The sequence below is a fragment of the Nicotiana attenuata genome, unplaced genomic scaffold, assembly GCF_001879085.1.
Source record: "Nicotiana attenuata strain UT unplaced genomic scaffold, NIATTr2, whole genome shotgun sequence".
NCBI lineage: Eukaryota > Viridiplantae > Streptophyta > Magnoliopsida > Solanales > Solanaceae > Nicotiana > Nicotiana attenuata.
The window spans coordinates 56,400-69,355 of record NW_017671324.1 but is presented as its reverse complement, the minus strand read 5'-3'; positions in this window follow the sequence as shown (position 1 = coordinate 69,355).

Sequence of the window (12,956 nt, the reverse complement as noted above, 5' to 3'; positions counted from 1 at the left end):
CACACCAATAGGGTCCAAAGCTCCATTTCCGCATCAAGCGGATGGGCTACTACTTGACGACAATGGTGAAGGATTGCATGGATCATGCCAAAAGATGTCAAGCGTGTCAATTTCATGCTAACTACATCCACCAACCTCCAGAGTCTCTTCATCCAACTGTAGCTTCATGGCCTTTTGATGCATGGGGACTTGACGTTGTTGGACCGCTTCCAAAGTCATCAAAGGGACATATTTACATATTGGCCGCCACAGACTACTTCTCTAGATGGGCCAAAGCTGCTCCACTCAAGGAGGTAAAAAAGGAGACTGTTGTCGATTTTATCAAGTCATATAATTTTTAGGTACGGCATACCAAGATACATAATCACCGATAATGGAACGCCATTTGATAACAAGCTCAAGAAGAGTCTGTGCGAGAAGTTCGCCTTCAAGCAACATAAGTCTTCAATGTATAATGCGCCCTCCAATGGCCTTGCTGAAGCTTTTAACAAGACGCTTGGTAACCTTTTGAAGAAAGTTGTTGCAAAGAACAAGAGAGACTGGCATGAGAAAATTGGTGAAGCTTTGTGGGCATACCGGACAACCTTCAGAACTTCTACACAAGCAACTCCTTACTCTTTGGTGTATGGCGTAGAAGCAGTTCTTCCGTTGGAGCAACAAATTCCATCGTTGCGGATCGCAATCCAAGAAGGGCTCACATCCGAAGAGAATACTCAACTTTGCCTAGCAAAGTTAGAGGCCTTGGATGAGAAAAGATTAGAAGCGCAACAAAAATTGGAGTGCTATCAAGCTCGACTAGCTGGAGCCTTCAACAAGAAAGTGCGACCACAATCATTCCAAGTGGGAGACTTAGTCCTAGACGTTCGACGACCCATAATCCTCAACAAACGCATAGGCGACAAGTTTACCTCAAAATAGGATAGGCCATATGTTGTGAAGGAATCCTATTCAAGCGGCGCATACAAAATTGTCGATAAGGATGGTCTCAGAGTTGGTCCGATCAACGGAAAATTTCTGAAGCAGTACTTCCCATGAAAGTCACCTACGCCCCTCGACGTACGAGCCTAAACTTCAAGTCATGACGCTCTTCGATGTATGAGCCTAAACCGCAAGTCATGACGCTCCTTGATGCATGAGCCTAAACTGCACGTTGCACTCCTAGTCCGCATGAGTGTAAACTGTGTACGGCCAAAAAAAATTAAAAATAAATAAATAAATAAAACTCATCCCTCTGAACTACGTTATGACTTGATCCTTTTCACCGAGGTTCGTAGGCAGCTTAGAGTTTCATTCTAAGTTCAGTCCATGAGTTTTAAAAAAAAATAAAAGTTTGGCGTCATCATATCATTACATTAATTCTTCCAAGTGTAGAGGCACATATCTATGAGGAAAAGAGACGATTTGCTTTGAAGTATAAAAGATGTCTTATTGCTTCAATAGTACAAAAGTTGAGACATTTTCCTATACAAAAGTCTAAGTCATGAAAATGATCGTAAACTAGGCTTTGTGGCCGACTCGTCTTGAATGCTTCTTCCAAGTCCATATGACGTCTCCACATTTTAATACACTTTCCTCAATGCCTCGTACATAAGAAGTCATCTATCTTGAAAAACCTTCAATCACCACGGGAGCCGCCATTGATAAACTTCAAGACCGCCAACAAATCAAGTGCAACAGTTGGTGAAGGGGTGATTCCGCATCTTGTATGACATCTCAGACTGATATCTTGACTCGTTGAACTTCTTCGCAAGTCTGCAAAAGAAATAAACAAAGAGATAAGATTCGTGATGATAGCCGAATCCATTACAAGGCTGTAGAATCAACTTCAAAAATATTTGTTAGGCTAACTAAGAATGAATGGAGCTTCATCTTCAACAAGATTATAGTTCTCGACGTCCGAATTTCGTAGGATCAAACTGTTGGTGATTTCGACGCTCCTAGTTCAAGATACAGTTTTTCTGGCCGAAAGCACGCAAACCTGAAAGTTCCCTGCGGTCAGTTCGAGTTTCAATATTTTTCTGTTTCTATCCCGAGAAGAGTTCCGGGATGGAATTTTTATGTGTTGCAGCTCTAGGATTTTTCTTTCCAACGGCACAAACGGATTGTAATTCCGATACTCCTAGATCAAGATACAATTATTCTCGCTGAAGGTACGGAAATCTGAAAGTTCACTGCAGTTAAGTTGATGTCGCGAATTTTCTATTAATAGCCCGAAAGGAGTTCTGCCATGAAATTTATAGGTACTTCAGGTCTCTGAGTTTTCTTTCTAACGGTGCAAAGGGATTGTAATTCCGACACTTGTAGCTCGAGATATGAATTTTTCCACCATAGCGTGCAAAGCTGAAAAGCAATTACGCGGACAGATGGGTCAAGTTCAAAAAGTTGCTGCGGACAATCTGCTAGGAACTCTTCTATGATATCTTGAAGATTTCATTATCTCTGAGTCTTCTTTCCAATGTCACAGACGGCTCGCGATTTAGACATTCCTAGCTTGAGATATATACGTTTTGATGACAGCATAGAGTCCTGTAAAGTCAAAATGTCAGATAGGTATACCAGCTTCAAAAGTCGACTCCGGCTAATCCTCAAGGAATTTATTCGTGAATTCTTTAAAGGATGTAACTTTTCAAGTGTTGGTTCTTTGAAAGCAAGAAGCTCCAGATTTCATTGCTCCTACATCAAGGAATTAATAATTTTGCAAAGGTTCGCCAAGCACTCGCTCGCCAAGGATGAAATGTGGTCGCTCGAGCTCCAAGCCTCTTTCTCGCCAAGTCGCAAGGCTGAGATGCACCATGTTCTCGCTCGCATGTTGCAAAGTGGGGATATGGCTCGTCGATCAAGCTCGCTTAGGAATACTCTAAATGTCTCCCGTCAAGCTGCAAGAAGGGATGTACCAAGTTGTTGTTGTACTCTCTTGAAAACCTACAAAAATAAGAAAAGATTTTGGATCCCTCGGTGCCAACAACATGATGTGTTTGCGGATGCGGTGTGAGTAGCACGACGATTAGCTCGATTAATGGATATCGGTGCCATAGCACGACGTTTCTGCTTCTGCGAATACGATACCGGCAACACAATTCTTCGATTCGACATAATAGACATCGAGGCTGACAACGCGATCTTCCAAATAAACATGGGGAACATTGTGACATGCAGTTTAATTCATCATGGTGAATAACAGTGATGTACTCCTAGTCCTTCCAATTTGGATGTTGAAACTAAGTCTCTAATGGTACAAGCGGAAGAGCGTTGCGAGTAGTGATATGCGGCTCTTGTGTTGTTGTTCTGGCTCACTTCCAAATCTACCAAGTTAAACAACTTGCAATGCTGCAAAAGAGAAAATTTGCAAGATAAGGAAAAGAAAAACAGATTCTCACAAGAAAGAAAAATAAACGAAGCTTGACCAATATATTTTTTTTCTTTTGGAAGTCCCTTGTTGATGTTCTTTTGAAATTAAAAGGACTCTCCACCGTTCTGTCGCGCAGCAATGTCTACTTAGGGAAGATTGCAAATCAAAAGGACTGGTGCAAGCCTACGGCACCACAACTACTTCAGCCTTGGAAAATCCTTCCCTTCACCGAACTTTTGTTGCGCCTCCTAAATGCTCGTTGGCCGTAGTTTCAAGCTCGTACAGACTTGGCGGCCCAAATTGATCACTAAAATTGGTAGCATGGTACTAATAGCAATAAGTAAATCACATGGAATAACTTTTAGCAAAGTGTTGTTTATATAGATGTTCGAAGGCGGTGGAGCTTTTCTTGGTATACAAGAATTTTCCTTCTAAGTAGGAAGTCAAATATGGAAAAAAAATATTTACTAGTTCCTGAGAGGCTCTTGAATTGGAATTAGTGCCATATTATGTGTGGAGTTCAAATAAAGAAAGACCAATTCATGCCAATATATGTCATTCTTCGGATACTCCTAATTCACTAAGGACATGGAACCTAACATTCCTTCATATGTAGTTGAAGTCAAAGACATGCTCAAAAATTGATAACGTTATGTTATGAGGGAATGGTATCTACTTGACAAAATGGTTCAATTAAAATTGAAATTACTTTGAGAGCTCTGAACCATCTCAAGTGCAGACTTGGAGTTAATTTTTCAAGGCACGCGCAAAGGACTTCAAGTTTATCGGGGATTCATGACAACTATATTGTCTTCATTGGTACTTCAAGTCTCGTCTTTATGGCTCGACAAGTCTATATTGCGACAAGGCTTGAAGTAGGGGGCATCTGTAGACATGTAAAAAAAATATTTAGTCCGTACAAAATCTGGATTAAATTCTAAATTACTTTGGGTCGAATAATTAATTTGGACTTTACAAATTAAATAAGTCCATTTTTAATATTTTTAAGCCCAAGGTCCATTTCATCTTAAGGCCCAGACTATGCCATGTGTCAAGTGACATGGCATATCCAGTCAAACTCCAGGCCAATAGGGTGACGCCATGTGTTAAATGATGTGGAAATCCAAGTCAAAAAGCAAGAACCAACCACAAGTCGCCAAGTGGCTAAAATGACATGGGCTAATCAGAATCAAGCAAGAGAGTTCTATGTAGCTTGACTGTCCATCCTCTACAACTATAAATAGAGGGGTTACATAACTCTCAAGGGACATTCAGAGTTGGAGAAGAACACTCCGCAATTAGTGAGAGCATCCACAAACATAGAGATCAATCATCAAGTGCTTAGTTCTTCAACAAAGGAGTGATCAACGGAGTTCTTCCCGGAGATCAACCCGTAACAACAAAGTGTTGCTCGACGTTCTTGGATTAAATGCATCACAAGGAGGTCTACATCATCCTACATTCAAAAAAGACGCTTCTCAAGCCCTCGATCACGGAGAATTTTAGAGAGGAGAATCAAGGGATACATAGAATTGTACTCACAAATATTTATCAATAAAATCACTTTTTTCTTCGTATTATTTTTGTTGCAGTTTATTTTTCGTATTACGAAGATTTGTTGCGAACAACATCAAACGAGCACAATGCCTCAAACCTATTAGTTTAGTACTCCATTAATATACTAGAGGAGGAGGGGTGAATAGTGTATCAACCAATAAAAAATTTCTAACATAAAGTTTATGTTATACCCGAAACTATGTTGTCGAACTGGTTCTTTTAACTCCTGTAACTAAAATGCAAAAGATAATGAAAACAAAAATTTTTACTTGGAAAATTTCCTTACTCAAAGGAGTAAAATCCACGACCTAAGGTCTAGAATCTTTCTCATAACTTCACAAAAAATAACGAGCAGTTTTCAGGTTACCATATACTTTTATAACCTAATAGACTAAATATAGTCATTCAATAAGCCTACAACTCAAATGATTGTAGTTACACACTCTAAACTAATATCTTAATCTACAATAGATAATCCGTCACAAAATAACCCTTACAAAATGATTCTAGAATAAGCAAATTAAGATTGCAACTCAAAACACCTATTAAAATATCAAGATAAACTAAACTAGACTTGATTCTAGGACTTGGTTCTTCAATTTCTCTTTCTCTTGTTCTTTCGATTTTGCTGCTCACACGAATATTTTCTCAATATTATTAGTGTAGGTGTTCAAAAAAAACTGCAAAACAAACTCATTGTCACGACCCAAAATGTCATCCAAGGGGTTGTGATGGCGCTTAATCCACTTGCTAGGCAAGCCAAAATACCTTAAAACAATAAAAGAATCAAAACTAAGTATTTACCAATATAATATCATAAATAAAATTGTAAAGCTCCGAAATTTACATAACAAGTCTAAAACGAATACAACCGCCTAAGCAACTCATCAAGACTGGTATCACTGATTACATAAACTATAAAGAGTACTAAATACAAAGTCTGAAATAAAATATAATACTGTTTAATACAATAAACAGTAGCAAAGATATAAAGGTGACTCCACAATCTGAGATCGGATATGCAATACTACTTCGAGTCTCCCAGATATCCAAGTTAATCATCCCTCGGGACTCCGCTAGGACCAATGTCTGAATCTGCACAATAAGTGCATAAGTCTTGTATGAGTATATCTGAACGAATGTACTCAGTAAGTGTCAAGTCTAACCTCGACAAGGTAGTGACGAGGCTAAGACAAGACACCTGTGTAGTTAGTAAGCAAGAGAAGTAACAAGAATAAATACGAGGAATGGTAAAATGATCAATTAAAAGAAATAACCAACATGTTTTCTCAAATGTGACAAGTAAACCTTTCTCAACAACTTAAATCCAAAAGAATAAAACGATAACCACGAAATAACATAACCAAGTACGCAAATGTGCAAGATAAAAGGAATGAGAAAAAGATATCATATCAAATAACATGGCAACACCCTTTGTACATTTACCTCTCGTCCTCATCGGTACGGTAACACCCTTCATGCACTATATACATATTATTTTTCCTCACAAGCTCGAAAACACCCTTCGCGCAATTGTAATAATATCAAGAAGCACGGAAATACCCTTAATGCATAATAACTCTTCTTCACAACCACAGAATCACCCTTCTTACCATTCACTCACCAAGCATATATAAAACAATATCAAGCAAGGTAGGAAGCATAAATAACATCATGAAGAGTGAATAAGCATAATACAACACGTGAAGGATAATCGTAACCTTTGCACCAATAGGTGAACCAACATTTCAAGACCATAATATCCAATATCTCAATAAAGCTCAAAAATAGATATTAACATATGTGAATAATCAATAAATTTTACAAACTATTTAATGCATAGAGGAAAAAATACATAAAGCAAATAGACATGAAAAGACGCGAACTCTACCCGCATGCTTAAACCGTGGCAAACGCATATACACTCGTCATCATACATATACGACGCCCCCAACATATTTAGCACGCAAATAGACCCAAGTATAACCTAATTTCCCAAATCAAGGTTAACCAAGACACTTACCTCTTTATTGAACAAATCAACTTTCTACTATCTCTTTCATTTAGAACAAGCCTCCAAACAACTCGAATCTAGACAAATTATACTTAAATAAGTCAAAATAGTTTTAGAAACCCTCCTAGTATCAAAAGTTTTGATCTTTACCTAATTTAGAAAGTCAACGAAAATTCAACTCGGGCCCACGTGGTGAAAATGTGAAATTACGACTAAGAGCCCGTTTGGACATAAAAAAAATTCCTTTTTTTCAGAAAAAAATACTTTTTTCGAAATCAGCGTTTGTTCATAAATTTTCCAATTTTCACTTGAAGATGCATTTTGGAAATTCTCGAAAATTTAAAAATTTCCAAAAAGCTATTTTTCAAGATTTTCGCTCAAAATCACTCACAAAACTTTAAAAACAACCCAAACTGAAATTTATGTCCAAACACAACTCTAAATTTCAAATACCATTTTCATTTGAAAAAAAATTTCACCATTTTTTGGAATTTTACAATTCTCATGTCCAAACGCCTACTAAATCTCAATTGCCTATTTTCCCCCGAATCCAAATATGTAATTTTTATTAAAATTGGACCTCAAATCGAGGTCCAAATCCCCAAAATTAGCTCTCTTAAGTTTTAACCCAAAATCCAAATTTTTACTCTTTAAAACTCTATATTTAAGGGTGAAAATCTATGAACATAAATCACATCTAAGTTAATATTACTAACCTTTGAAGTTGGGGTGAAAATCCTCTAAAAAATCACCTCGATTCGTGTTCTAGATCTCAAAAATAGTGAAATGTCATTGAATCTCGATTTCTGTCCTATTTTAAATTGATGGACAAAAACCTTTATCGCGTTCGCGGAAGGTCCCTAGTGTTCGAGAAGGTCAATGGTCAACAGACCATCGTGCTCGTGAAGGCAGTATCGCATTCGCGGAAGGCCAGCTCCCCCCCCCCCCCACCCAAGCCTTCGCGTTCGCGGCCCAAGCATTGCATTTGTGATGTACAAATGTCTCGACCCCAACCTTCTTCTATGCGATTGCAACACCCACCATGCGATCGCGAAAAGCAATTTTCACAGCGCCAAAAGACACTACCGATCGCAAGACAAGCTATGTGATCGTGAAGAATAACTTCCTCATTCCCCAAAGCTCTTATACAATCGCGAGACAAGCTCCACGATCGTGAAGCACTAGAAAATACCAGAGCATCAGCTATTCCAACAAGGTTCAAAATGGTCCGAAACCATCTTGAAACCCACCGGCCCCCGGTTCCCAGTACAAACATCCTTACAACTCTATAAACCTAACATGAACTTGCTCAAAAGCTCAAAACATAAGAAATAATATCAAAACTAAGAATCATGCATCACTCAAAGATTTCAAATGTTCAGAAACTCAAATTTCCAACTTTCAACTATTAGTGCCGAAATAGTCTCGGGTCACCAGGATCCAAACCAAACATATTTACAAGTCCAAAATCATCATACGAACCTATCGGAATCGTTAGAATACCGATCCGGGGGCGTTTACCAAGATTGTTAACCGTGGTCAACTCCAATCATGTTACGGCTCTATTATTAGAATTTTTTTTCCAAAGCACATCTAAACTTTTCGAAAATCGAAACGAACTATGCACACAACTCATAAAAACATCAAATGGAGTTGTTTAAGGTCACAAATCATGAAATAAAAAGCTATAACTCAAAATAACCTATCGGGTCATTACATTCTTCACCTCTAAAAGAAACGTTCGTCCTCGAATGGACATAAAAATATACCTGAACTAGAAAAAAGGTGTGATATCTACTTCTAATATCAGACTTGGACTCCCAAGTATCCTCCTCAACCGGCTTCCCTTTCCAAAGCACTTTCATGGAAGAAATATCCTTATATCTCACCTTTCGAACCTGCCTATTTACAATAGCCACCGTCTCTTCTTCATAAGTCAAATTCTCATCAAGTTGCACCGTGCTGAAGTTTAGAACATGCGATTTATCTTCATGATACTTTCTACGCATTGAAATGTGAAGTAATGAATTTACCCCTGCTAGGCTAGGAGGCAATGAAAGTCTATAAGAAACCTCTCTAACTCTCTTTAGCAGCTCAAACATGCTAATGAACCCCGGGCTCAACTTTTCCTTCTCCCAAATCTCATCACACCCTTTATAGGTGAAACTTTCAAAAGTACCTTCTCGCCCTCCATGAAAGACACATTACGGACCTTCTTGTCCGCATAACTCTTTTGCTACTGTCCAAAGATGATCTTGAATCAACTTCACCTTATCTAAGGCATCACGAACCAAACACGTGCCTAATATCCTAGCCTAACCCGGCTCGAACCTCAAGGATCTGAATAATCCCAATGTCCTCCAAAATTAATAACACAGTCCCTTACATATCCTCAAGAATTTGAATAGTCTGCTCGGACGAGCATCTATTTGTGGGTGAAATGTCGTGCTAAGCCCCACCTGCGTGCTCAACTCTTGCTGAACAGCTCTCCAAAAGTTCAATGTGAAATGAGTGCCATGATCTGAAATAACAGAAATGGGCACACAGTGCAAACGAACAATCTCTTGGAGTAGATATGAGCTAACTTCTTTGATGTGTAAGAAGTCATCACCGAAATGAAATGCGCATATTTGGTTAATTTGTCCGCAGACCCAAATAGCATCAAACTTCCCCAAAGTCTGTAGTAATCCTACCACGAAGCCCATAGTAATGCACTCTCACTTCCACTCCAGTATAACCAACCTCTGAGTCAAACTACTTGGTTTTGACGTTCATACTTCACCTGCTGGTAATTCAAACACCATGAAACATGCCCAATAATATCCCCTTTCATCTTCTGCCACCAGTAATATTGCTTCAAGTCACGATGCATCTTCACTGATACTTTGATGAATAGAATACCTCGAGCCATGAGCCTCCTCAAGAATCAACTCTCTCAAACTATCAATATTAGGAACACAAATCCGACCATGAAGTCTCAATATACAATTATCTCCAATACCGTCTTCTTGGCACCGCCATGTTGCACCGTGTCCTTAAGCACCAACAAATGTGGATTATCATACTGGTGAGTCTTAATATGCTCAAACAAGAACACTCTGAGATATCCAATCTCACAATTCTATTGGCCAAGGCCTGAACATCGATAGCCAAATGCCTCTTCTTAGCTGGAATAAATGTCAAAGTACCCTTACCCCCCCCCCCCTGCCTTTCTACTTAAGGCATCGACTACTATATTTGCCTTCTTCGGATGGTACAAGATAGTGATATCATAGTATTTCAACAACTCCAACCACCTTCGCTACCTCAAATTCAAATCCTTTTGCTAGAAAAAAAGTGTTAGACTCCGATGATCAGTGTAAACCTCACATGACACGTCGTACAAGTAGTGCCTCCAGATCTTGAGCGCGTGCGCAATAACTGCAACTCCAAATCATGAACTGGATAATTTTTCTCATGGATCTTCAACTGACGAGATGCAAAGGCAATCACCCTACCATCCTGCGTTAAAATCACATGAAGCCCAATGCACGAAGCATTACAATACACGATATAAGGCCTCGAACGTGTGGGCAACACCAATACTGGGGTTGTAGTCGGAGAAACCTTGAGCTTCCGATAGCTCCCCTCACACTCATCAGACTATCTAAAAAGAACACCTTTTTGTGTCAACTTGGTCAACGGAGTTGCAATATAACCCCTCAACAAAGAGACAATAGTAGCATGCCAAACCCAAGAAACTCCGAATCTCTGTAGCTGAAATAGGTCTAGGCTAATTATAAAGCGCCTCAGTCTTCTTAGGAGCAACATTGATACTATCACTAGACATAACATGACCCAAGAATGCTACCGAGTCCAACCAGAACTCAAAATCTACAGTATAACCACACTTCAAAAACTTGGCATAAAGCTGACGATCCTTCAAAATTTGAAGTACAATCTGCAGGTGTTGCTTATGCTTCTCTTTAATACGAGAGTAAACCAAATATCATCAATGGAAACAATTATAAAGGAATAAAAATACGACTTGAAAACTTGGTTCATCAAATCCATAAAAGTCGCTGGAGCATTGGTCTAACCAAATAACATCACCAAGAACTTATATTGACCATAACGATTCCTAATGACTTAGGGACGTCCAAAGCCATCATCTTCCCCTGATGATAGCTAGTGATGATAGTCATATCTCAAATCAATCTTGCGAAATACCTTGTCACCCTAAAGTTGGTCAAACAAATCATCAATACGAGACAATGGATACTTGTTATTGACAGTAATCTTGTTCAAACAGGTAGGTCGGGTCGGATTTGGTTCGGATCGAAAACGGGTAATGAAAAAATGAATAAATTATCCGACTAACCCATATTTAAAACGGATAAAAAACAGGTTAACCGACGGATAATATGGGTAACCATATTATCCATGACTTCTTGCATATAATCAGTTTTGGGAGAATTCTTAGTCTCTCTAACTTGAGGAACCCCAAGTTGAGACTTTACAAATGTAAAAGTTAGACCCATTAGTTATCCATTGGTTACCCATTGATTATCTATTTTCAAAATGGATAATATGGTTCTTATCCATATTTGACCCGTTTATAAAAAGTTCATTATCCAACCCATTTTTTAGTGGATAATATGGGTGGTTAACTATTTTCTTTTATCCATTTTGCCACACCTAATCCTAACACAGATCAAAATATGTGATTTTTGGTGTTGGGTGGTCTAGGGATAAACTAAAAAGGTTGAACGAGCTTCCATTAACCGTTGATAACACAGTTTAGATTGAACCTCATAGAAGCACCGTTGAAAGCGTAGCTTCAATTACATCAGCTTGAATAGAGTTGAGTGGATACCTAACTTCTAAACTGAGATTCTGATAAGTGTTTTCACATGATCACATCTTATGTGGTTGATGAATTGCATGATGAAGTGGGGTTATATATCTGTGGGAACGAACATATACATGTCTTGCCGGGGCGAATTTAGGGAGCAGAAGAAGGTTCACTCGAATCCCTTTCGCCAAAAAGTTATACTGTACATATTAGGCAAAATCTATTTTATACCTTTATATATTTATATTTTGAGTCCCCTTGACACAACCCAAAATCGTAGCTCAGTATCCCCTTGGCACAACCCAAAAGCGTAGCTCAGTGGTCAAGGGAGTTCAATGTGAGGTTATTGGTTCAACTCCCACTAGCCATAATCTCTTTTATTTTTTAACTTTTTTCTTTTTTGAACTCCTTAGCGAAAATCCTGCTTCTGCCATTATGTCTCGCATGTTTTACAAATGTATACCTGAACTATTATTGATGTGTAAAGACCTTTAATGTGTTGCATAGCAGGGGCGACTCTAATGTTGATCCAAGTAAGGCTTTTGCCTTAGGCTCCCAAATTTTACGGGCCCGTTTTTTAGAAATAATAGATTTATAGGTATTTAAAAAAAAAAATATTTAGTACTTTTCGTATAAAAGTAGAGTTTTTCTATAACAGTTGTCTCAGCGAAAAGAAGTTTTCAAAGTCATAATTGATAAAATCTTACCTAAGATTAACAACGTCTCAAGATAAATTAAATTTTTTGGCTATATTATCAATTGAAAAGGAATTGTTAGAGGAAATCGATTATAAAAAATTATTAATAATTTTTTTTTAAAAAAATTTAGGCCTCACATTTAACTTTGACGTTAGGCCACAACGTACGTTTGAGCCGCCCCGTTGCATAGAAACCTTTAAGTGTTTGAATGGCCTGATAAAAAATTTTAAAAAATTATATGTGTTTCAAATGACTCATAAGAACATGTTTACACTTTGAAAGTTAAGATTATGATATATTTAGCTAGAAAAGTATGTGGTTATAAAATGTATGACTTATGGAAGTGTTATCCAAGAGCGCACATACCGCATACGTATGCAAATTATTATGTTTCGTCACATGCACATCACGTGTGGCCATTTTTAGGGCTTACTAATGATTCATCACTATCGTACATAGAGAGTTTTTAGTCAAAATTGTCCCTGATCTTTTGGGGTAAGTCTA